The sequence below is a fragment of the Leptodactylus fuscus genome, chromosome 6 (genome assembly GCF_031893055.1).
Source record: "Leptodactylus fuscus isolate aLepFus1 chromosome 6, aLepFus1.hap2, whole genome shotgun sequence".
NCBI classification, from domain to species: domain Eukaryota; kingdom Metazoa; phylum Chordata; class Amphibia; order Anura; family Leptodactylidae; genus Leptodactylus; species Leptodactylus fuscus.
In genome coordinates this window covers 161647313-161674978 of record NC_134270.1, presented here as the reverse complement: position 1 = coordinate 161674978, position 27666 = coordinate 161647313, and the positions used below count along the sequence as shown (strand labels likewise).

The window sequence follows — 27666 nt, the reverse complement described above, 5'->3', positions numbered from 1 at the left end:
TTTAAGGGGGAGTTCACACGGTGTAACGTGCCGCGAGATTTGGCACGTGTACGCCGCAGGACCCTTTGCGTGCCGTACACGCTCCCATTGAGTTCAATGGGAGCGGGGATCGTATGCGCCGCACTAGTTTGCGTCCGTGCATTTATTCACGGCCGCAAACTAGCGCGGCACATACGATCCCCGCTCCCATTGAACTCAATGGGAGCATGTACGGCACGCAAAGGGTCACGCGGCGTACACGTGCCAAATCTCGCGGCACGTAACTCCGTGTGAACTCCCCCTAAGTCTGGGCTAGTGTAAAACCCACCCGCAGGCTCAGGCTGCTGCTCTGTCCTAACTATGCTTTACACTGCAGTTCTGCTCATTTCATTAATGCAGAGGTTATAAATATTACAGAAAGAACAGAAGAATAAAAACGGCAAGGAACCAAACACCAGTGAGCAAAAGTCAACCAGAAAACTGCTGCGTTTAGAGGGGGCATGTGACTACTGAATGTGATGTCACTGGCCTGCCAATAGTTGTACAGTCAGCCGCTCTGCAGTGCAAAATGGCCGATACGAGAGAGCACTTGGTTACACTCGGCTGCACAGCAGATGGATAGAACAAGAGCAGGTTTGGTGTCCCTTTAAGGGTCAGATATGTTCCTATGAGATTCATTTCTTCTCCACTGTTTGCTATGCCTCGCAGGGAGCATCTGAGCCTCGGAATAACCTTCCAAGGTGCAGCAGACGAAAGTGTATTCTTTCTTACCGCTCCAAGCCTCCGGGGACAGACGGCAATAAAAGCGCAGATATCTGCCGGTGTATTTTACTCACAGATCATAAAGAGGCCAATTAAAAGGGGGGAAAAAAAGAGAGCTGTAAAAAAGAAAAGGGGCCGGCAGTTAAGACGACTGCGCCGCTTGTGTTCTTTCCTCAGCGCTGCCAGTGGCGGGGGCCTTAATGACCTACCTGCTCCGTACGCACAACAGCGGGGAAGGGAAGGCGAATTATGGGGGCCTATAAAAGTGCGGCAAGACAGAGGTTTATTACTGAGCCCACAGTCCCACTCCTTTAATTAACTTCACTCCTGTGCCATCATTTTTTTTCCCCATTCCCTCCTGCTATGAACAATCCCTCCTCACTCGCCCCCCTCAAGTATCGTATATATCGTTGCGAGTCTTTTACGTTTTATGGCAACGCCTTATTTTACAACAAATCTTTAAACTTTCCACGACGTCGTCGCATCGACCTCCTCGTCTTTTATGTTATTCTACATTTTGGGTTGATCTGCTGCTAAGTAGGAGGAAGAGTCAGGATATTCACATTAGGTCACATTTGTGCTACTACAGTCCGTCAGGGTTTCCACCACTTTAGGCCACATTTTGCAGGAAAGCTGCAATTTATGTTGCCAAAGTCTGGAGTGGATTTAGCGGAATCGAGACGTAGAAGAGCTTCCTTTATATTACCCATTCCTTTTGAAGTTAGTCAAGGGGTTGTCTCAAGAAAATGCAGCAAAAAAATGCAACAAAAATGCACCAACACATCCCATATCCTAAGCATAGTAAATTCCCAGGGAACCTCCAAAGCATTAACAGTGCATGGTGCAGGACTACTTGTACCAACTAAACTATGGAACACTAATGTACCCCATTACAAGTCGGACCAGTTTATATGTCGTGTGATGGATCCAGCATAGTGCAAATGTAACAGGATCAGATCCACACAATTATCTTACATTGTAATGTATTTCTACCGTACACAGTTACTTTATGTCTCCAGTCCAGGTATACATACGGTATATAGGCCCCGATCTCTATAGACACACTCAGTAAGCAGCGCACACAGTCATACATATACAATAAGAAATCAGAAACAGACGATCATTTCAGAAATCAGCAGCTAAATTAAATTGAATCTATCATTGTGGTTTTGCATAATCACATGTAGAGAGCAGCGTTGCCCGGGGGGTGCGCGGTAGCTGCTCTCACATAAGACGTTATTCCATGTATTCTCTAGGTGTTATCTCGCTATCAGGATGAAGACCTCTGGATGACAGATTTATCCCGCCTGCTTCCTACCATAGTCATAGACAAAGAGGGGAAAACAGGGGAAATAATATGTATAATATGGTCGCAGCTCAGGAAGGGCGTGGGTCTGTTACACAACACATTACTTCACCTGTTAGAGCAGCATTTTGTGCTCCAGAGCTGTGTTCACCTTTGGGACACAAGGCAAACAGCTTAAGCCGGGGCCAAACGATAGAACCAACTGTAAGGTGGATGAGATTCTGGCCAATCCTATCGACATATTGCAGAAGAAAACATGCATCAGAAATACCGTGATTCTAAAAATACTCGCACTTTCATATATCACAGCATGTCAATGATACCTATGGAAATGTTGGCGTTTTCTGCATAGGTTTAACAGGCAGAATATATACATACACATATATGTAAATTACATTTGGTATTGCTATAACTGTTACAAACTACACAATAAAATTATATAATATTTAATGTGATCACTAAATGGTGTAAATAAAGATGACACAATTATTTATTTTATTTAACCAGTAACAATGAGGCATCTCATATTACTATATGGGCTCTGAGTATATGTATCTATGAAAAGACCGCTCCTAATTTTGCAGCAAAATGTGATTTGCAAATCACCCTGTTTAGGGCTCTCCCGGGGGTTCCCATCTCTGTACAGGGTGTATACAAGTGATTAGGAATAAAAATGAGCGAGTACTATTCGAAATGGCCGTTTCGAATAGCACGCACCCATAGGAATGAATGTAAGCGGCCGCTTAACCCCCTGCGTGCCGGCTGCATCCATTCATTCGTTTCGAATAGTACTCGCTCATCTCTAATTAGGAACAGAGCTGCAATCCTCCTGTGCCACTGCTGCGGTGTACAGCTCTAGAATCGTGTAATGTCCCACCGTGGCCCCCAAACAGTATTGGTTTCTGTAGTGGCCTCATACATTATAATGTCCCATAGTAACCCCTTACACAATATAATTTCCCATAGTAGCCCCCCATACAGTATTATTTTCTGTAGTGGCCTCATACATTATAATGTCCCATAGCGGCCCCTCCACACACTATATTGTCCACTAGTGACCCTCTACACAGTATAATATCCCATAGTAGCCCCTTGCACAGTATAATGCCCCATAGTAGCCCCCCATACAGTATTACTTTCTGTAGGGTCCTCATACATTATGACGTCCTGTACTGGTCCTCCACACAATATGTGACGGCTCTCCTGAGTGGCGTCAGGGACCGCTGAGGCCTGTGCTTATGCCATGTAACTCATACTAGTCACAGGCCTCAGCAGTCCCTGACATCACTCAAGATACTAGTGGAGGCCTGAGGATAATGGGGAGCCCCACCGGAGCCCAGGGGAGGTAAGTAACACTATTTGTTATGTTTATTCACTTCCCCTGGGCCTCCGATATTTATACTCTCAGGGTCTAAAGAGCCCACAGAGTATAATAGTATTCCCTAGGTGGCAAACCCCACAAACTCTGTTTTGAGGGGGGCTCTCACTGCGGGTGTACTCCAGGGGATAGCAGGGTGTACTCCCAGCGATATGTGTACTGCAGATTTGACAACCACTACTGTATACAGTTCCTGGCAAGTGATTGGTGGACAGACTGGACCCCCATCAATCAAATGCTGATAACCGATCCCGTGGACAGGTCATGAGCATTCCAAACATGGGATCTTGGACAACCCCTTTAAGGAGAAAATAATTTGATAACTTAACGGCATTTTCCAAATTAAAACAATTGCTGGCCAATGGGCGGAGCGTTTAAGAAAGACCTAACCAAATAGAAAGGATGGGGGTCTGCCTGAATCCCCCGTTGGGGCTTCCACATTGCCAAAGTCATAAGTTTGATGCTGAGGTTTAATTCTGGTGGTCTCAGTTGCAGCCATTATTAGGGGGGTTATCTGGGGCTGAGATATTGATTGCTGTGACCCCTTCACTACTTATCGACTACAGTGCTGTATACGGTATAGTGGCTGTACTTGGTATTGCAGCTCAGTCCTATGCGAATGGTCATGCAACCGATGGATGTGATGTCACTGACCCGGAAAGAGGAACAAGAGCTCAATGGAGGCACAAAAGCTGATGACGTTGATCACACCAGCAAGAAACGGACATGTCTAGGAGTCTCCAAGATTGGTAATAGGTTCTGTATAAATATTACGGGTGAAGTAAGTGATGAAGATGGAATATGGAAAAAAATAAAAGATCATTCAGACTGCCTTGAACATATTTACTGTTGTTTAGTCGTCCAAAATCTTTTACTGGGCTGAAAATCCCGGCTAGATAAAGTAGTAAGACGCGGAGATAAATCAGTTTAGTGTCTTGGCATAAATGTAATTGAAATCTCCCCCAGTACGAGGAGAGAGCGATCTACGAGGGGCCGTCTAATAAAGACGCTGTAATGAGGTGGTCAGGCCGGTTAGCAGGAGAAATGGCGATAACCCAGATGTATAAATGAAACCTACCAGGAAATGAGGAAATATTCTGGGGAATAGAAGAGTCCGCCGCTGAGCCGCCATCGAACTGGTTAAGATTTATCATCAGAAATCCTGCGCTCGCTCGCTCGGTAATCAGATGCCGGAATTCACTTCCGCACAAACTATAGACTTCAAATCAGTTGATTAATTTAAGAGGAAATTGTAAAGACGCCTTCAGGAAAGATGGCGGGTAGAGAATCTGTAGGGTCTCCCACGTTCTGCCTTCATCAGGAGTAGCGACCCGAAGCTCCAGGTCATCAGGATCCTTGGCGGACGGGGTGCGGGGTATAGGGGGAGCGGGGTATGGGGGGGGGGGGCTATAGGGGGAGTGCGGGCTATAGGGCATGGTACAGGACATTGGTAAGGGGTGTGTATAAGTGTATATCTATAGGGGGTGCAGAAGATTTATAGGAAAGAATAATGTGGAGATTAAATCTTGAAATGCATTTAAGGAAAAACAATTACTACTTTATTCCAGAAACAGCGCCACGCTTATCCACAGGCTGAGTCTGGCATTACAGATGGAGTTACCGTGAGCTGCAAAACTATACATAACCCATGGACAGATGTGGTGTGGCTTTTGGAGGAAAAGAGCCATGTTGTGTGACTCCTAGAAGTTTGAACCCAGCTCCGGAAGAAGACGCTTAAAGAGGTCGGTTCCTGAAGAAGATGAAGGCGGAGCTGCATTTCTCGCAGCATTAGGGACGCCCCCAGTGCTGTTTGAGTGCTGTGGCCTGCCCCCAGTGCTGTGAGAGAACTTATTTGCATACAGATGAAGATCGGGATTTCTACCGAACGGCGGCGTAGAGAAGACATCTAAAGGTAGGAGACGAATAGCCTTTCTTAAGACTATTCCTACGTGTGATCGAGAAAAAATGAGATTTTAATGATAGAATCCCTTTAACAGCATTTAGTGATATGCTTTACAGCATAGGAGGAGGAGACAAGCTGTGAGGTAGGTGTAGGTGAGCTGTTTCGGTGTTATCTTCTATTGTAATACTATCTGTAATGTAAATGAGGTGACTGCTGCAAAAAAAAAACTAATTTCACGTCAGTTTGTTTTTAGGCTTAGTGGCCAGAATGAAAATTGCAGGATATAGTAAAAAAATTTATAATGATATTAAAAAAATACCGCATTTCTAAAAAAAATATATAGTTAACATAAAAACGTGGCTACTTTTTTAGTTAGACTTTCCCTTTACTTCCCCTGCTCAGCACCCCCATGCTTTATAGTGCAGCTCTGATCCATTACAGCAGTGTTAAGGTTTAGTTGCACAGTCTATTTAACCCCTTCTGTCTCATTACACTGCAGCTCTGCTTGTTCAGACTGGTTCCGGCTTACAAGCACCAGCTCACCCGGGACAATTTCTATAATAGTAGGGACAGAAGATTATAAACTACAAGGCAGCGAAGTGAGTAGGGAAGATATTCTGCAGCAGTTTACAGACTGGTGGCTCCTTGCAGATTTCTCAGCACATCTCTTCCTACATGGGGCACCATCCCAGATACGTAGATGAATAATATTACAAGATGTCTTATTCATCTACTGTGAGAGAGCTGAAAACCTTTGATGAATGCTCCGTCTAAATGCTCACATTTCCATCACAGACGACTTTGATGAATCCGTCTCAGATAAAATAAAATGCATTTGGAATATTATCTCTGGCAAATGGAGTTTCATGAATCAACCAGCAAAATGGACAAAAAAAAAAAACCCAAACATGGATATCTACGAAAAAACGCCTTTGAACTGACGGATTATGGGTAATAGGAAGAGAAAAATCACCAGAGTATGCCAGAGTATTAAAATTCATTACTGGCAAGAAGTTAAAGAGAAATGGCAGAATTTTATTATTGTGTCTCCAGACCGGTGGGGGGGGGGGGGGGGGGGGGCTGTCCTATAGCTTTATGGGGTCTCGGCAGAAAAATCACCATGGAAGGTGCCAATGTAAAGGGCCACGACCTATATAAACGCAAAGGAGATGTGTCATATACAGAAGTGATCACGGAAGGAGGAGAAATGGCTGCACTTCATGTCATTCTTATAGTAGAATGCTCACAAAAATGTGTATTCTGTGGCCCATTAGAAAGATACACAATATTCACACTGCTTAGCTGTATTTGGGAGTTATCTCTCCCCTTCTAGTCCTCAGCTGTGTCATGTGACCAGAATTCAGACTACCAGACTATGTTTGGTCACTTTCTCCATTCATCCCTACAAGACTTACATTGGAATGAATTAAAGGAGTTTTCCCATCTCAGCGTATCGGCCAGGCTGCCTGCAGCGTCAGCATCTACAGCATTGTGAAAAACTCTTAGGCAGGTGTGGAAATAAAAGGATACAAAGTAAGAATTCTACAGAAATAGAAGGGTTAATAGTTTGTTTTTGAACGAAGAAACAAAGAAATGCAAATTCCATCGATATTTGGTCTGACCTTTGCTCTCTGAGGCCCCACGTTGCAGAAACGCAACTGTTTTTGTTGCAGATTTTGCTGCGGTCTTTTGAGCTCAAACCATGAGGGGATTCAGAATAAGGAATAAGTATAAGAATTTCCTATAGATTTCCCATTCCTATTGTAGCAATTCTTGGTTCTGGCTAAAAAAAAACTGCAGCAAAATCTGCAACAAAAAAGCTGTGTTTCCGCGACGTGGGGCCCCATCCTGAAGGAGAAGTCGTAGAAGTCCAGTCTGTCTGGGATTACATAAAAAGACAGAAGGATTGGAGTCGGCTCCATTTACAGAAGATCTGTGCCTAGTTCTTCAAGATGGCGGGAACAACCTCCTAAGTTGTAAATGTATCTAGAAGAATGGATGGAAGGCAAATGGCGGCCACGCCAAATATTGACAGATTTCTTTTCTTCCTGCGCATAAATTAACACTTCTATTTCTTACCTTGCAGCTGGGGTTGAGCGATCGGGATCGGAAAAGATGGGATTCCGATCCCGATATTTTTTGGCGTTAGTTCCCACAATGCTCGGCTGCTGGCCAATCATTGTGGGAAAAGTTAACAACATTGTTTGCTTTTCCTACAATGATTGACCAGTAGCCGAGCATTGTGGGAACTAACGCCAAAAAATATCGGGATCGGAATCACATCTTTTCCAATCCCCATCGCTGAACCCTATTTGCAGCACTTTTCCCCACACCTGCCTAAGATCTTTGCACAGTAATGTATATCATAGCATTGCTCTGTCCCAGTTAGATACATAATGATATATTCCCCAGGTGTCTGCAGAGCATTGCCAGGTATATAGTGATGTATTCTGCAGACTGTTACACTTTTTATAGATATCCGTGTTGTTTACTAAACCAGAAATCTTTGGCCTTAAGTCTACAATCCCAAGTTCTTGCTCCATAATATGGAGATAAGATGAAAGACCCAGAAAACCTTTAAACAGCGGCCATTTCATCTCGGTGGCGGATCGGGCACGCCATACATCCTCTTCACCTCGGGATCTTACATTATTAGGACCCTGACATTTTCCTTCTATAAAGTGGCTGGATAACCTTGAGGAGATGACTCTCAGTATGGATAAGCAGCCTCCGTCTACTGACTCCAACGTCTTGATGCAGAAATCAGCAGTCAGAAGTAAACCACACAGATCCCGTTATAGGTGTCGGGGGTGGGGGATGGGAGGGGGGTGGATATTGATTTAGAGCCTCTTAGGTAAAGAAGACAAAAAAATGATAGAAATAAAACCTTTCTTAATAAATCTTTTCCTGGTGTGAAATTTATCAAGAGAGAAGCAGAGAGCAGAACTATCTAAATCATATAAAATCTCAATCTCTGACCTTCACGCTAACACACTGACAATCCAGCCCCTGCCAAAGCCGCTCACCTGACAACGCACACTCACACATCCTCTATAGTCGTCTCCTAAATTCTCCTGATGGCGTCTTTGTCCCTGATAACCGGGGGTAACACTTTAATAAAAGAATCAGAATCATAGACAGCAGTATATTGGTATCATTTATACTGCAACATAAACTGGATACAGAATTACCAAAAGTATGGGGAGGACAAGCAGCAGATCTGTGAGAGTTGTGCTTCCAAAGTCACTGATGCAATGTCAGGTCAGGATTCTTAAGTACACAGATCCCAAAACGAGTACATATTAGCCCCCCCCCCCCCCAGAGACCCCCAACAAATACACACATAGCATAGGCAGTTTTGGCAAACTTTGTGACCTATATCAATGTCTATTCAGCATCAATACATGAAATATGAAGACTGAGCTCACAACATATCCTAATATGTGTCCCTCCAGCTACATCTGTACCTCCCTGAGCCAGGACCTCTGCCCAGGGCTATTATATCTCAGGAACCTTCCACACACTACTACTCCTACTCTAGCTCCATCCTGCCACACACTACTACTCCTACTTTAGCTCCATCCTGCCACACACTACTACTCCTACTCTAGCTCCATCCTGTCACACACTACTACTCCTACTCTAGCTCCATCCTGCCACACACTACTACTCCTACTCTAGCTCCATCCTGCCACACACTACTACTCCTACTCTAGCTCCATCCTGCCACACACTACTACTCCTACTCTAGCTCCATCCTGCCACACACTACTACTCCTACTCTAGCTCCATCCTGCCACACACTACTACTCCTACTCTAGCTCCATCCTGCCACACACTACTACTCCTACTCTAGCTCCATCCTGCCACACACTACTACTCCTACTCTAGCTCCATCCTGCCACACACTACTACTCCTACTCTAGCTCCATCCTGCCACACACTACTACTCCTACTCTAGCTCCATCCTGTCACACACTACTACTCCTACTCTAGCTCCATCCTGTCACACACTACTACTCCTACTCTAGCTCCATCCTGCCACACACTACTACTCCTACTCTAGCTCCATCCTGCCACACACTACTACTCCTACTCTAGCTCCATCCTGCCACACATTACTACTCCTACTGTAGCTCCATCCTGCCACACACTACTACTCCTACTCTAGTTCCATCCTGCCACACACTACTACTCCTACTCTAGCTCCATCCTGCCACACACTACTACTCCTACTCTAGCTCCATCCTGTCACACACTACTACTCCTACTCTAGCTCCATCCTGTCACACACTACTACTCCTACTCTAGCTCCATCCTGCCACACACTACTACTCATACTCTAGCTCCATCCTGCCACACACTACTACTCCTACTCTAGCTCCATCCTGTCACACACTACTACTCCTACTCTAGCTCCATCCTGCCACACACTACTACTCATACTCTAGCTCCATCCTGCCACACACTACTACTCCTACTCTAGCTCCATCCTGCCACACACTACTACTCCTACTCTAGCTCCATCCTGCCACACACTACTACTCCTACTCTAGCTCCATCCTGCCACACAATACTACTCCTACTCTAGCTCCATCCTGCCACACACTACTACTCCTACTCTAGCTCCATCCTGCCACACACTACTACTCCTACTCTAGCTCCATCAAGCCACACACTACTACTCCTACTCTAGCTCCATCCTGCCACACACTACTACTCCTACTCTAGCTCCATCGAGCCACACACTACTACTCCTACTCTAGCTCCATCAAGCCACACATTACTACTCCTACTCTAGATCCATCCTTCCACACTACTGTTCCTACTCTAGCTCCATCCTTCCACACACTACTACTCCTACTCTAGCTCCATCCTGCCACACACTATTACTCTTACTCTAGCTCCATCCTGCCACACACTACTATTCCTACTCTAGCTCCATCCTTCTACACACTACTACTCTTACTCTTGCTCCATCCTGCCACACACTATTACTCTTACTCTAGCTTCATCCTGTCACACACTACTACTTCTACTCAATCTCCATCTTGCCACACATTACTACTCCTACTCTAGCTCCATCCTTCCACACACTATTATTCCTACTCTAGCTCCATCCTTCCACACACTACTACTCCTACTCTAGCTCCATCCTGCCACACACTACTACTCCTACTTTAGCTCCATCCTGCCACACACTACTACTCCTACTCTAGCTCCATCCTGCCACACACTACTACTCCTACTCTAGCTCCATCCTGCCACACACTACTACTCCTACTCTAGCTCCATCCTGCCACACACTACTACTCCTACTCTATCTCCATCCTGCCACACACTATTACTCCTACTCTATCTCCATCCTGCCACAAACTATTACTCTTACTCTATGTCCATCCTGCCACACACTACTACTCCTACTCTAGCTCCATCCTGCCACACACTACTACTCCTACTTTAGCTCCATTCTGCCACACACTACTACTCCTACTCTAGCTCCATCCTGCCACACACTACTACTCCTACTCTAGCTCCATCCTGCCACACACTACTACTCATACTCTAGCTCCATCCTGCCACACACTATTACTCCTACTCTATCTCCATCCTGCCACAAACTATTACTCTTACTCTATGTCCATCCTGCCACACACTACTACTCCTACTCTAGCTCCATCCTGCCACACACTACTACTCCTACTCTAGCTCCTTCCTGCCACTACTACTCCTACTCTAATGTAGCGAGTGCAGCCTAACAACAACTTCACAAAGACGTAGGTCACTCAGATTCAGTCCGGGGTTAGAAAGGATGTGAATAAAAGCAGGGGTGAGGGGGAAATGGCAAATCTTTGTTGTCCCTTTTTGATACAAAGAAAGGTAAAAGTCACGACTGTGTTTTTTACAGATCTGTTTTTTTCACAGAGCCATTTACCTCTGTGAAATGTCTGATGCAGGAAAAAACATAAAGCATGTTCTATGTGTTTGTTTCCCAGATAATGGACAGCACACGCTGAGGAATTTGGTCATGTGGATAGGCTCTTAGGCTAAGGCCACATGTATAGGCTGGTTTTCGCCGCTGCTTTTAGCTGCAATTACTCAATGGCCCCGATTTTCAATCTTTACAATGCAGGCCAAAAACACAGCAATAAGTGACATGCTGTGTGTTCAGGACCATAGCGCTATAAGGATTTTATGTTTGCAATCTTTGCTAGATTTTGTTTAAGGCTAAGGCCCCACGTAGTGGGCTGCAAGTAAAAACCGTGACGGCAATGCATCGTGGTTTTTCCTGCAGCGCTTTTCACAGAAGGTCTTCCTGTTTCTATCCTATCTATAGGGAGACCTCTGGATAGAATTCACTAGAAACCCATCTACTTTGCAGTGACTGTAATAAGGAAGGCTGGATCTCGACACAAAAACCGCACGTTCCCTATAGACTGTGCAAAAATTGTCTTGAAGATCCTAAACTTGGAAAAGGAGATTGGGACCTCCTTGAGAACAGCCATGGCGCTAGTAAGGACATTGTGCCGTTTGTTAAAATAAGAACATTAACCGAGTTTAACTTTAACTTATTGAATATAATGAGCGACGACAGCGAGTAATATCCCCATGGAGCGCATTGTGCAATATATGATGATGCTGCAACAATAAACCAATAAAAACAAGAGAAAATCATTAACTTGACATTTCATTTCTCTATCACTGATTACCAGACTGGAATATTCACTGGTCCCCTGGTGGCCATTCTTAGCCCGGGAGTGGGGGGTAGGTTGTCTGCTACATCAGCCCCAACTGATGTAATATAGTTGTGGTATGAACGTTAAATATAATGAAGATGTCACCAATTAGTCTGCAATGTGATACACACACGTATATATTCTGCTGGATTCCACTCTGAATCTGTCAGCACTGGGCTGACAGTTTTGAAGTCCGAAGAATTGTGAAAGCAGCTCCGGAGTATAATACTGTACAAAGTCTCTGGCTATGCTGAGGAGATATATGTATGTTGTTGTTGAAAAAGAAATCAACGGATTAGTGAATGCAACTATGGATGTGTCTGTAGAGCAGAACAGTGGATATAGAAAGATCAGTATAAGAATAGTAAAGTGTTTGCAGAAATAGTCCACATTGTAGATAGCCAGGTACTATCCAAGGACAAGGCCATGCATGAAATTGTACAATACATTACTTATCCTGTACTGATCCTGAGTTACATCCTGTATTATACTCCAGAGCTGTGCTCACTATTCTGCTGGTACAGTCACTGTGTACATACATTACATTACTTATCCTGTACTGATCCTGAGTTACATCCTGTATTATACTCCAGAGCTGTGCTCACTATTCTGCTGGTGCAGTCACTGTGTACATACATTACATTACTTATCCTGTACTGATCCTGAGTTACATCCTGTATTATACTCCAGAGCTGTGCTCACTATTCTGCTGGTGCAGTCACTGTGTACATACATTACATTACTTATCCTGTACTGATCCTGAGTTACATCCTGTATTATACTCCAGAGCTGTGCTCACTATTCTGCTGGTACAGTCACTGTGTACATACATTACATTACTTATCCTGTACTGATCCTGAGTTACATCCTGTATTATACTCCAGAGCTGCGCTCACTATTCTGCTGGTACAGTCACTGTGTACATACATTACATTACTTATCCTGTACTGATCCTGAGTTACATCCTGTATTATACTCCAGAGCTGCGCTCACTATTCTGCTGGTACAGTCACTGTGTACATACATTACATTACTTATCCTGTACTGATCCTGAGTTACATCCTGTATTATACTCCAGAGCTGCGCTCACTATTCTGCTGGTACAGTCACTGTGTACATACATTACATTACTTATCCTGTACTGATCCTGAGTTACATCCTGTATTATACTCCAGAGCTGCACTCACTATTCTGCTGGTGCAGTCACTGTGTACATACACTCACCGGCCACTTTATTAGGTACACCTGTCCAACTGCTCGTTAACACTTAATTTCTAATCAGCCAATCACATGGCGGCAACTCAGTGCATTTAGGCATGTAGACATGGTCAAGACAATCTCCTGCAGTTCAAACCGAGCATCAGTATGGGGAAGAAAGGTGATTTGAGTGCCTTTGAACGTGGCATGGTTGTTGGTGCCAGAAGGGCTGGTCTGAGTATTTCAGAAACTGCTGATCTACTGGGATTTTCACGCACAACCATCTCTAGGGTTTACAGAGAATGGTCCGAAAAAGAAAAAACATCCAGTGAGCGGCAGTTCTGTGGGCGGAAATGCGTTGTTGATGCCAGAGGTCAGAGGAGAATGGCCAGACTGGTTCGAGCTGATAGAAAGGCAACAGTGACTCAAATAGCCACCCGTTACAACCAAGGTAGCCAGAAGAGCATCTCTGAACGCACAGTACGTCGAACTTTGAGGCAGATGGGCTACAGCAGCAGAAGACCACACCGGGTGCCACTCCTTTCAGCTAAGAACAGGAAACTGAGGCTACAATTTGCACAAGCTCATCGAAATTGGACAATTGAAGATTGGAAAAACGTTGCCTGGTCTGATGAGTCTCAATTTCTACTGCGACATTCGGATGGTAGGGTCAGAATTTGGCGTCAACAACATGAAAGCATGGATCCATCCTGCCTTGTATCAACGGTTCAGGCTGGTGGTGGTGGTGTCATGGTGTGGGGAATATTTTCTTGGCACTCTTTGGGCCCCTTGGTACCAATTGAGCATCGTTGCAACGCCAAAGCCTACCTGAGTATTGTTGCTGACCATGTCCATCCCTTTATGACCACAATGTACCCAACATCTGATGGCTACTTTCAGCAGGATAATGCAATGCCATGTCATAAAGCTGGAATCATCTCAGACTGGTTTCTTGAACATGACAATGAGTTCACTGTACTCCAATGGCCTCCACAGTCACCAGATCTCAATCCAATAGAGCATCTTTGGGATGTGGTGGAACGGGAGATTCACATCATGGATGTGCAGCCGACAAATCTGCGGCAACTGTGTGATGCCATCATGTCAATATGGACCAAAATCTCTGAGGAATGCTTCCAGCACCTTGTTGAATCTATGCCACGAAGGATTGAGGCAGTTCTGAAGGCAAAAGGGGGTCCAACCCGTTACTAGCATGGTGTACCTAATAAAGTGGCCGGTGAGTGTACATTACATTACTTATCCTGTACTGATCCTGAGTTACATCCTGTGTTATACTCCAGAGCTGCACTCACTATTCTGCTGGTACAGTCACTGTGTACATACATTACATTACTTATCCTGTACTGATCCTGAGTTACATCCTGTATTATACTCCAGAGCTGCGCTCACTATTCTGCTGGTACAGTCACTGTGTACATACATTACTTATCCTGTACTGATCCTGAGTTACATCCTGTATTATACTCCAGAGCTGCGCTCACTATTCTGCTGGTGCAGTCACTGTGTACATACATTACATTACTTATCCTGTACTGATCCTGAGTTACATCCTGTATTATACTCCAGAGCTGCACTCACTATTCTGCTGTTACAGTCACTGTGTACATACATTACATTACTTATCCTGTACTGATCCTGAGTTACATCCTGTATTATACTCCAGAGCTGCGCTCACTATTCTGCTGGTGCAGTCACTGTATGCATACATTACATTACTTATCCTGTACTGATCCTGAGTTACATCCTGTATTATACTCCAGAGCTGCACTCACTATTCTGCTGGTGCAGTCACTGTGTACATACATTACATTACTTATCCTGTACTGATCCTGAGTTACATCCTGTATTATACTCCAGAGCTGCACTCACTATTCTGCTGGTGCAGTCACTGTATGCATACATTACATTACTTATCCTGTACTGATCCTGAGTTACATCCTGTATTATACTCCAGAGCTGTGCTCACTATTCTGCTGGTGCAGTCACTGTGTACATACATTACATTACTTATCCTGTACTGATCCTGAGTTACATCCTGTATTATACTCCAGGGCTGCGCTCACTATTCTGCTGGTTCAGTCACTGTGTACATACAAAAGCTAAGTAGTTAGCTTTTGCTACATCAGATGAAAGTTAGAACATGATATAAAGGTAATACTTCCCAGAATCAAAATCACTAGAAGAAACTCTGTGCAGACACATAACACACAAGGATTGCCGAGAGATTTCAGCTGTGAAGCTGCAGAATAGTAAATGCAACTCAGGAACATAACACCAAACAATGTTTCTTTATCAGATCTTTTCAGTGTAATGAGACTGTAGAATTCCACCTACATATGACCTCTTACTATAACTTAATATGGACTTGCTTCTTTGCAGTTACATGCTGCAGTATTCTGTTGGATATGGAGGAAAAGCTTTAATTAAGAAGCACAAGAATCTTTCCATCATGTCCTGGCGGTGACTATAATACGGGCTTTGGTTTTGCCCCAGAGTCGGCAGAACTGTTGCTGAATCCGCGACTAACCTTCGGCACTTCCATGAATAATGTAAAGCACAAAAGTATTGAAATGCATCGCAGCACAAGGGAGCAAAACTGTTTATTCTGCCGCAGCACAAAACATAATCCATTGATTAATCCAGATTTAAGATGTCAATTCTGTAAATGAATTGAATTATTTGCAGTAATAGATGTTGGTGGGGAAAGCGGTGTCTTATTTACTTTTCTAATTAGTCTGACGTATCCTCAGCGAGTAAAACAGACTGCAGACACTTCTATAGTGACGGAGGATTTACTGGTGTGCTCGAGAAGAACCAGCGCTGACAATCGGGATAAGACTTGGGTGTGGATCAGATGCCATAGGGAGGATCTCCATAAGCGGCTCACTTTCTTTGAAGTCGCTCTGCGGTGGGGGATCCTAATTTGGGTGGTGCCTAAAGACTTTATGTTCAAGTGATTTAGGGCTCGTTCACATCTGCGCCCGGGAGTCCGTTCTGCAGGTTTCCGTTTCCTAAACAAAACTGGGCAGGAGACGGAAACCTGCCGCCATCTTTTCATTTGAATGGGTTTGAAAAGTGTCCGGCCGTGAGCACCGGTGAGCGTTTTAATTCAAGCAAGGAATGGGATAAGACATGGCAGAAGAGAAGGGGCATGGAAAAAAAGAATTCTGTGCAGCTACATACCCGCCAATGATATGTTGTAGTAAGGGACATCTAAGCCATTTCTAAAGCTGCCATTGGAGACTGCTGTGACTGGTTCCTGGCGTGGACTATTCCATAGACTCTCACCTCTTATGGTAAAGAAGCTCTGCCGCCTCTGGAGATTAAACCTCTCTAACTCCAGATGGAGGAAATGCCCTCTAGTCTGTCTAATGGATTTTATATGTAAGTTGTCCTGGGGGTCTGGGCCGGACGGAAAAAAAAAAAGATAGAGAACATTGACATGTAAAGGAGAGTCTCTGGTTTTTAGAGAAGCTGTCACCCCTCACAGTCAGTGTGAAAAGGCAGAACACTTTGTAAAGGGGAATTGTAAGACCCAGTTGTCAATAACAGAACAGAAAGATGGTGATGTCTATAGACAAGGGCAACAGACCACGACCTGTGGTCTACTTAAGTTTCTGACTCTTCTGGTAAGATGTACAGTATGTTGTGTACCGTATGTAAACCCTCAAATGTACAGCACCATGGAGTTACTATAATAATGTACAGCACCATGGAATTAATATAATAATGTACAGCGCCATGGAATTAATATAATAATGTACAGCACCATGGAATTAATATAATAATGTACAGCACCATGGAATTAATATAATAATGTACAGCACCATGGAATTAATATAATAATGTACAGCACCATGTGATTAATATAAGAATGTACAGCACCATGGAATTAATATAATAATGTACAGCACCATGGAATTAATATAATAATGTACAGCGCCATGGAATTAATATAATAATGTACAGCACCATGGAATTAATATAATAATGTACAGCACCATGGAATTAATATAATAATGTACAGCACCATGGAATTAATATAATAATGTACAGCACCATGGAATTAATATAATAATGTACAGCACCATGGAATTAATATAATAATGTACAGCACCATGGAGTTACTATAATAATGTACAGCACCATGGAATTAATATAATAATGTACAGAGCCATGGAATTCATATAATAATGCCCAGCACCATAGAATTAATATAATAATGTACAGCACCGTGGAATTAATATAATAATGTACAGCACCATGGAAATAATATAATAATGTACAACACCATGGAATTAATATAATAATGTCCAGCACCATGGAATTAATATAATTATGTACAGCACCATGGAATTAATATAATAATGCACAGTGCCATGGAATTAATATAATAATGTACAGCACCATGGGATTAATATAATGTACAGCACCATGGAATTAATATAATAATGTACAGAGCCATGGAATTAATATAATAATGTACAGAGCCATGGAATTCATATAATAATGTACAGCACCATAGAATTAATATAATGTACAGCACCATGGAATTAATATAATAATGTACAGAGCCATGGAATTAATATAATAATGTACAGAGCCATGGAATTCATATAATAATGTACAGCACCATAGAAGTAATCTAATAATGTACAGCACCATAGAAATAATATAATAATGTACAGCACCATAGAAGTAATATAATAATGTACAGCACCATAGAAGTAATATAATAATGTCCAGCACCATAGAAGTAATATAATAATGTACAGCACCATGGAATTAATATAATAATGTCCAGCACCATAGAAGTAATATAATAATGTACAGCACCATGGAATTAATATAATAATGTCCAGCACCATAGAAGTAATATAATAATGTACAGCATTATGGAATTAATATAATGTCCAGCACCATGCTATATACATAAATAATATTACAGTGGACACTTGCTCACAGCTGCTGTATACAAAGTCCTGACAACTGATACATTTTTGTATCTGCTATACACGAGTTACTGTTGTCATCTTGTAGCTTCTGTTCTTATGTGGAACGTCTCTTTGTAACGGTCACCATGCATTATATGATCTGCTGATACCGTCACCTTCACTACTAAGTACTTATTTTGCATTCATCATTGTTGCCAGCCCCCGCTCCGTCCTGTGATTGCGTACAATACGTGGCTTGTTCCGTTCTCTTCATCTCCCAGCTGATTTCTACCATCAGTGGATTAATTGACAAATGGGGCCTCACTCATTAAAGACAGCATTTTTCCATTAAAATGTCATTTTCTGGTCCAAAACCTGCAGATCTTACTGATTTGAGTACTTAAAAGCTTCCACTGTCAGGAAGATCATCAATAGAGATGGAAATACGGCTAAATTAGCACTTAACATAAATTATGCAATGATTTGTCTCCAGGCGATGTTAGAGTGTAACTTTACTAAATCCTGACCCTGTGGACCGGAGAGTGATAGCCGCCGCGCTGCTCCGGATTGGGGGGACAAGAGGGGTCCAGCATGGCCGCTATCGTTCTCTGGACCCCTGCACCCCCCAATGATGTGGGCAATAGTACAATCTGTAATAGATAGAATGGTAAAGGATACAATGTTGTTACATCCACAGATATAGCCATGACGACTGGAATGAAAACCGCCATGCTTTACACTGTAGGCTTTCAATTTGAACTTGAAAAAAACTTTACCCTGACTATTTCTTAAAAAGTCGTAAGTTTTGTCCCTCTTTTAATTGAGAACTTCAATTTTCTAATTTTACTTTCTCATCTGTCATTAAAAGCTGGCCCACAAAATCTTCCCGTCTCACCTAAAACCCTCCATCTTCAACCTTTCGATCCTCCGTCGCTACGTTTCGGTTGTCGAATTAACGCCTCCTATCCAGAAGGTCTAATTGGTTTCCACCGTAGGGAAGATGTCGTCCTGCGTCGAGCCCCCGTTTCCTTCACTCTCTTGTCGCTCTGTGTGATCTTCAGATATGATTTTCAATTTCCTGAATCCTTGTGCTGGTTGTCTAGATACGGCAGACGTTGTAAGGTCCTTTCCTGCGTTTGACCCCCATCATTACCGGCTGACGTTTCGTGGTATTTTCAAGTTCATTTTTTAACTTTGAAGTCGGGATCTTGTTCTGGCATTTCTATTACTCTGAAAAATGTTCCATCCCCGTAACTTATTAATATCCTTCAGGCACTAACAGCTCCTCTGCTGGACGAGAACGGGAGGAAGACTCCCTGGATATTGCCTGTGCCCCGGGGTCATATCATGTGTCACCTGACTCATTGCATTGTCCCCGTGGCTTCAAATGAAATTAGTCATTTACCTGATCTTTTTTTTTTTTTTTTTTTTTTACATTTTTTGCAAATATTCAACTTTGAAATTTTAATTTTTAATTTTTTTCAATTATATTATGTTTTCTGCTCTAGTTACATGCAAAGTAATGCTTGATACTAAAGGACCAGAGCAACAGATAGGCAGACCGCTACAAAAGCAGTCACATATGGAGCCTGATGGGCCCCATTCACTATAGTCTTTAAACTGAAAACGCCAGATTAAAAAGTTGGCATTTTTATGGCAATTTTGGCGCACACTGCGACAGAGACTCCAAACAGTCTCCATGTATGTTCTGACAGTCGGGGGTAACAACTTTGCAGTCTATTACTTCTATGGTGACTAGCATGGGTGGCCACCAGTCTGATGTGGACCCACTATTAGGGTTGAACTGATCTTGAGATTTCAGGATCGATTTTAAAATCCGATTTCCGATCATTCTCCAGCCGATCCCGATCGTGAAATTTGCTCGATCGCCGATCGGGATCCGACCCTAGTCAATGCTTCTCTATGGGAAAAGTCACTTTTAGGGTTGAGCCGATCTTGAGATTTCAAAATCTGATTTCCGATCATTTTCCAGCCAATCTAGATCACGATCGTGAAATTTTCCCGATCGCCGATTGGGATCTGATCTTTCCCGATCGCTCAACTCTACCCACTATGCTACCAAACCAGTTTGACTATGGCCATTGCAACGGGGAATCTGACAGGCCTCTGCTTTTTAGGTGGTCCCAGTATTGGTAAAAGGTGGCTCAGGGAATGGTCAGGTCCAGACAGATGATCAGAGCAGGTAGCTTTGGTTCAGTGGTCAGTATGAGCAAATGGTTATGACATGTGGCAATGTGGATTAGCGGTCAGATACAAGGCAAGGGGTCAGAAACAAGTATCAGACAGAACAGAGGAACAGAATCAGGAACAAGCCAAGAGTTAAAACACTGGTCAGGACAGCTCAGGTATCAGGCGTACTTAAACGGAGTTTGGTGTACAAGAACCTTATTACTGAGGCTCGGGGTACAGGGCCCAATTGACTTAAATAGGACATGACCATCAGGGACTGGCCGAAAACATAATTATTGGTGCACACACTGAGGTGGGTGCTCCCTATAAGAATTAGGACAAAGGAGAAGGAGGACACGTGAGGATAGGGGGACAGAGGCCAACACGGGTGGCTAGGAGCACAGGGCCAGAACATAGTACAGGAGTTTAGCAGGTGGACACTAGAGCCAGGAGAGTCCGCAAGTTGTCGGCATTACAACCTACAGTCTACAGAAGTCCTGATTTTCCCTGCACGTTTGCACTCTGTCCACCCACAATGCAATGAAGGAAATGAATGGGTCCATTGTCAGTCTACTGTATATCTGGTTAGCCAGGTAAAAGACATGGAGGTCTAAAGGATTAGGATTGCAACCATCATACAATGGTTGCATCCAAGCGTTATGTCATACCTTAATATGGGAATACCCCACCATACCCTATTCTTTATCACATTGTAGGTTCTGGGGGTTTTAGCTCTGTATTCTACAGCGATGTGACTCTTTCATCAGTAAGTTTGGCTGAAGACATCTTGGTTCTTCAATAAGTGAAGTCCTGGAGTCTTATAAAGGACAGAAGTTGTCCCTTGGACGTTGTCTAGGTATTAGGAGCTGGATCTGGCAGCTGCCTATGAAATATTGTCCTCGATCAGTCTGAGAGCTGCACTCGCTCTGTAAACCAGCAACTCCTTCCATAATGAATTGATCTGGCTTACGTCTCCCTTCTATTAGTGGCAATTTATCTTGGCCCCGCTGTTGGAATCTCTGCATGTTTACCGGAGATGAAGACCTTGAGTTTGTCCCAAAGTGATGAAAAATTCAAGGCTGTAATGACTGTAGAGAAGCGAGGGCCACATTAAAACAATATTATTTCTGCCCTGCGCTGAGTTACAGCTTCCCGAGCTGATTGAAGGGAATCATCAAGACATTTTGCTTGGAGAAGACATTTAACATTAGGGAATCCTCAGCGATGCCGCTGCTAGATGAATGTGAAGCTACAAACATCCTACTGTGCCACGACACAAGGCAAGGAAACTAATTACAGCAGCTCCCTCTAATTGAACATTCCTAATGACCCTTAAACTCGCCGAGATTTTCTATATAGGAGAATGAAAAGCTTTTACAATTGGTTTCTGTAGCTGGTTATTAAGGTCAATGAGAGCAGGTAATTAACTAAGCACTCAAACCAGATATGGAGAGATTGGGGAGGGGGGTGTACGAGATGGATCGCAGGAGGGGGTGTATGGGGTTATAAAGCACCAGTGGGGTTTGGAGGGGTGGAAGGTTTCACAGGAGATTAATAAAACCTTAAAGCAGGTATCAGCAGAGGTGTCACAGTGCCGGGGCACGCCAGGGAAACATCTTGGCACTTGTGATTTCCTCCTGCAGACTACAGGCTATGTCAGGGATCAGCAACCTTTGAAACTACAACTCCCAACATGCTCCATTCACTTCCAAGAACTGCAAAGCAAGTATACATGCTGGGAGTTGTAGTTTTACAACAGTTGGAGTGCCAAGGGTTGCTTACCTCTGGGCTATGTCAAAGTCAGGGAGGTAACTGTAGGGGATGCAGAGGTAGCAATCGCTACCCTATGTCGCCCTTGCACCTGATCGATGTCCCTGGAAGGAACACAAGCGGTCTACAAGTGGTCAACAGTTGCCGTAATGATGAAGATCAAAGTCAACAGGGACATGGAGGAAATGCAGAATTGATTGTTCGGTCAAATTCGGTTAAATATTTACTGTAAGTTGTGTTAAGATTAATTTAAATAAAGCTGTGGCCAATCCAAAATATGATGGTGTCTGTGTTATTTGGGGTTTTAGGGGGCGGCCTTACCTTATTTATGGCTTTAGGTGTGTTATAGGTCCCAGCAGTCCATGGGGCACCAAAGATCTCTCTGCCCCATAAAATCTAGCACTATTCTAAATGCCACCCTATAGGTAGGGGTGCCATTACACATGTCACCCGGACGTTATTCCTCTGTGTCAGGGGGAGGTTGGGTGTTGGGGTGCAGTAAGGATGATGGGCCCAAGCTGGACTGTTGCACCCAGACCCATGAGCCTTTAGACCCACAGGCTACTAAGTATGGGAACCTTTGTGTGCTGATGTAACCTGCACCGTGCTAATGTCACGACAGCATGGAAGAGGCCTGGGAGGATATATTCATTGTGGGAATGGGTCAGATGAGTATGCATTGAACCAGCTTCCAGTGTAATAGTACAGCACATGTCAAGTTTTTAGATCTGGTGGCCTGCACTGATCCCGGACACTAAGGCCCCCGGTGCATCAGTCATAGTTGACCAAGGCATCATTTCCTCACCATTTAGAGGAGGATTGCCGATCCCCAGGTTGGCAATCAGTTGCCATGGCTCCACGAAGCCTCTTGAATTGCCGGTGATTTGCAATGCATTAGCATTGTAATACATTGCATTAGGGATGAGACGCCCTGGGGTTCGAGACCCCTAGGGGGTCTAATAATTACACTAAAAAAATTTTAAAAAAATTAAGGAATTAAAAATTCAAATCACCTCCCTTTCCCTAGAACAAAAATATAACAAATTTTAAAAAAGTAAAAAACACACATATCATCGCTGTGTCTAAAAACACCCGGTCTACCAACATTTCCATACCATTACCATGTGGTAGTGAGGAAAAATAAAAAAGAGACCAAAGTGACCAAAGTAATAGACATTCCCCAAAATAATATAACCAGACCCACCAACAAAGAGACCCGATGCATCAGAAATCTAAAAAAAAGATCCGGGAGTCAAAAGAACTTTTTATATTTTTTTGCAAAGTTTTGTATTTTTTAAGGGGTAAAGAAAGCTATAAATTAAAACTATAGAACTAAAAACTATAAAATAAAACTATAGATTTGGTATCCTCAAAATCGTACCGACCCATAGGATACAGGTGACATGAGATGCCCATTCCATTATTTTAGGGGCACTTTTGCTTTGTGGGCCTCATGTGGGGAGACAGTACCCTGTTTCTCCATAAAGAAAAGCGAAAAATCAAAGATGTCTGACCAGAGAGCTGTGCAGTTATTGTCAGGAGAAGTTGTCATGGTGGTCTGGAGCAGAGGAAGAAGAAAAAGGGCCAAACACTATCAGACAAGATATAATCTGTCAGCAAATGGAGGAGACTGCTTTATTTATTTCCTTTGTACACATATACAGTACTGAGTATAAGTTCTAGGCAGGTGTGATAAATGCTGCAATATAAGGCTAGGTTCACATCTAGAAAACAGGGTTTTCATCCCCAAACCCACTTAAAAAATGCAAAGAGAAAAGTGGTATAAAATTGGTATGGAGACATATACACAATACCATACCAAGGGGAGCAGTCGCAGGGACTGCTGGATTCCCATTTGGGCCCTGGTGTCTTAGGCCCTGTTCACACGGGGAACGGATTGGCGGATTTTGGTCCCAAGAGTGACAGTCGCGGCTTCCCCATCCGGAGTAGGCTCTAATGAATGGGCCTAGTCTGGAGGGTGCTGCCGCCAGGCGGACGCCGGGGGTGAATCAGCCACAGAGTCCGCCTGAAGAAAGGGCAGCTCGCTTCCTTTTTCCTGTTGCCGCTCAAAGAAAAAAGTAACCTGGCGGTCTACATAGACCACCATTGTGAGGGGGAGGATTATGACGTGGCTTCAGCGCCCCCTTATAGAGCCCAAAGGAGAAGAACATTACAATCAATGTCATGTGATGTCCCGGGGGCTTTGTATTATGGCTACTGGAGACAATATCAGGCAGTTTCTCTACTCGGAGGTGATCACATATATCTTACAGAAAGAGTCTATGAGAGCAGAATAATAAACCTAATATCTCCATGCTAATAAAGTATGGGAGATGGAGAGGGAGGAGGCCGCCCCTCCTGAGAGCTAATAAGGGGAGGGGGACGGAGCATTATTTAGAAGGACAAATGAGCCTTGACTCACATTCTGCAACACAAATGATGAGCCCCGTCCCCTCCACTGTAATCTCTCAGCATTACCTGCACAGCTATAACCCGACACTTCTTCTACTGTAATCTGGGTCATTAATCGTCTCCCCGGTGGAGCGCTGGTGCCGGGTTACCTGACTCTCCGGGAGGCTTTATATAACCGGCCATTAATGAGCTGATTACACATCCAGTGATAGAGCCCTCCTAATGATCCGAGCAATACCCCCCTATACCCAACACAGGGGAGGCATAAATCCTAAATCTGACTGCTAACAGGCTACACATCTGTAACAGCATCCTGCAGACACATAATGGGGTAGGAGGGACCGGCAGTCCTATGTAACACCACAGATAACACAGTGATAACTCTCTGAGTACAGATAATGTAGTAGATGTCACCTGCAGTCCTATGTAACACCACAGATAACACAGTGATAACTCTCTGAGTACAGATAATGTAGTAGATGTCACCTGCAGTCCTATGTAACACCACAGATAACACAGTGATAACTCTCTGAGTACAGATAATGTAGTAGATGTCACCTGCAGTCCTATGTAACACTACAGATAACACAGTGATAACTCTCTGAGTACAGGTAATGTAGTAGATGTCACCTGCAGTCCTATGTAACACCACAGATAACACAGTGATAACTCTCTGAGTACAGATAATGTAGTAGATGTCACCCGCAGTCCTATGTAACACCACAGATAACACAGTGATAACTCTCTGAGTACAGGTAATGTAGTAGATGTCACCTGCAGTCCTATGTAACACTACAGATAACACAGTGATAACTCTCTGAGTACAGGTAATGTAGTAGATGTCACCTGCAGTCCTATGTAACACCACAGATAACACAGTGATAACTCTCTGAGTACAGATAATGTAGTAGATGTCACCTGCAGTCCTATGTAACACCACAGATAACACAGTGATAACTCTCTGAGTACAGGTAATGTAGTAGATGTCACCTGCAGTCCTATGTAACACCACAGATAACACAGTGATAACTCTCTGAGTACAGATAATGTAGTAGATGTCACCTGCAGTCCTATGTAACACTACAGATAACACAGTGATAACTCTCTGAGTACAGGTAATGTAGTAGATGTCACCTGCAGTCCTATGTAACACCACAGATAACACAGTGATAACTCTCTGAGTAAAGATAATGGAGTAGATGTCACCTGCAGTCCTATGTAACACCACAGATAACACAGTGATAACTCTCTGAGTACAGATAATGTAGTAGATGTCACCTGCAGTCCTATGTAACACCACAGATAACACACAGTGATAACTCTCTGAGTACAGGTAATGTAGTAGATGTCACCTGCAGTCCTATGTAACACCACAGGTAACACAGTGATAACTCTCTGAGTACAGGTAATGTAGTAGATGTCACCTGCAGTCCTATGTAACACTACAGATAACACAGTGATAACTCTCTGAGTACAGGTAATGTAGTAGATGTCACCGGCAGTCCTATGTAACACCACAGATAACACAGTGATAACTCTCTGAGTACAGATAATGTAGTAGATGTCACCTGCAGTCCTATGTAACACCACAGATAACACAGTGATAACTCTCTGAGTACAGGTAATGTAGTAGATGTCACCTGCAGTCCTATGTAACACTACAGATAACACAGTGATAACTCTCTGAGTACAGGTAATGTAGTAGATGTCACCTGCAGTCCTATGTAACACCACAGATAACACAGCGATAACTCTCTGAGTACAGATAATGTAGTAGATGTCACCTGCAGTCCTATGTAACACCACAGATAACACACAGTGATAACTCTCTGAGTACAGGTAATGTAGTAGATGTCACATGCAGTCCTATGTAACACCACAGATAACACAGTGATAACTCTCTGAGTACAGGTAATGTAGTAGATGTCACCTGCAGTCCTATGTAACACCACAGATAACACAGTGATAACTCTCTGAGTACAGATAATGTAGTAGATGTCACCTGCAGTCCTATGTAACACCACAGATAACACAGTGATAACTCTCTGAGTACAGGTAATGTAGTAGATGTCACCTGCAGTCCTATGTAACACTACAGATAACACAGTGATAACTCTCTGAGTACAGGTAATGTAGTAGATGTCACCTGCAGTCCTATGTAACACCACAGATAACACAGCGATAACTCTCTGAGTACAGATAATGTAGTAGATGTCACCTGCAGTCCTATGTAACACCACAGATAACACACAGTGATAACTCTCTGAGTACAGGTAATGTAGTAGATGTCACATGCAGTCCTATGTAACACCACAGATAACACAGTGATAACTCTCTGAGTACAGGTAATGTAGTAGATGTCACCTGCAGTCCTATGTAACACCACAGATAACACAGTGATAACTCTCTGAGTACAGGTAATGTAGTAGATGTCACCTGCAGTCCTATGTAACACCACAGATAACACAGCGATAACTCTCTGAGTACAGATAATGTAGTAGATGTCACCTGCAGTCCTATGTAACACCACAGATAACACAGTGATAACTCTCTGAGTACAGATAATGTAGTAGATGTCACCTGCAGTCCTATGTAACACCACAGATAACACACAGTGATAACTCTCTGAGTACAGGTAATGTAGTAGATGTCACATGCAGTCCTATGTAACACCACAGATAACACAGTGATAACTCTCTGAGTACAGGTAATGTAGTAGATGTCACCTGCAGTCCTATGTAACACCACAGATAGCACAGTGATAACTTAGTAGTTGACAACCTGTCTGATTTGTGGCCAGGACTGACTCTTGATAAGTTTGGGGACAATAGTTCTGGTTGTCTTTGCCCCCCTGTATACACTGGACCCCGGGTGTATGGAGAGCTCTGCCCACAGGACCTGCCAGTAAATGCTACAAGTGAGGCTATTACAGAACAGTTGTGAGCTCTGCAGTTACAATAAAGCCTCTTATTACAGATGATCAAGTCAGGGTTTGATAAATGTGTTTCTGTGGATTTCATTTTCCAGGGAGAGCGTGAGAAAGTTCCCCCCTCAGGCCACGACGATCATTCAGCGCC

At 43.5% G+C, this 27666-nt stretch overlaps 1 protein-coding gene and 1 long non-coding RNA gene across 9 annotated transcripts in view; one reads left to right on the top strand and one right to left on the bottom strand.

Moving 5' to 3' along the window:
• Positions 1–27666, bottom strand: part of IGSF21 (immunoglobin superfamily member 21) — a 421781-nt gene that overhangs the window by 91568 nt on the left and 302547 nt on the right. The window lies entirely within an intron of this gene.
• LOC142208939 (uncharacterized) lies at positions 24931–27295 on the top strand. Of its 6 annotated transcripts, none has more exons than XR_012716921.1 (8): positions 25214–25280; positions 25426–25640; positions 25786–25930; positions 26076–26218; positions 26292–26436; positions 26510–26580; positions 26726–26870; positions 26944–27295. It is a non-coding gene; the product is annotated as an uncharacterized LOC142208939 (long non-coding RNA). The 6 variants fall into 6 exon arrangements; XR_012716920.1 differs by having other exon boundaries at positions 25220–25352; XR_012716925.1 differs by lacking the exons at positions 25214–25280; positions 25426–25640 and adding an exon at positions 24931–24978 and having other exon boundaries at positions 25705–25930; positions 26076–26146; positions 26364–26436.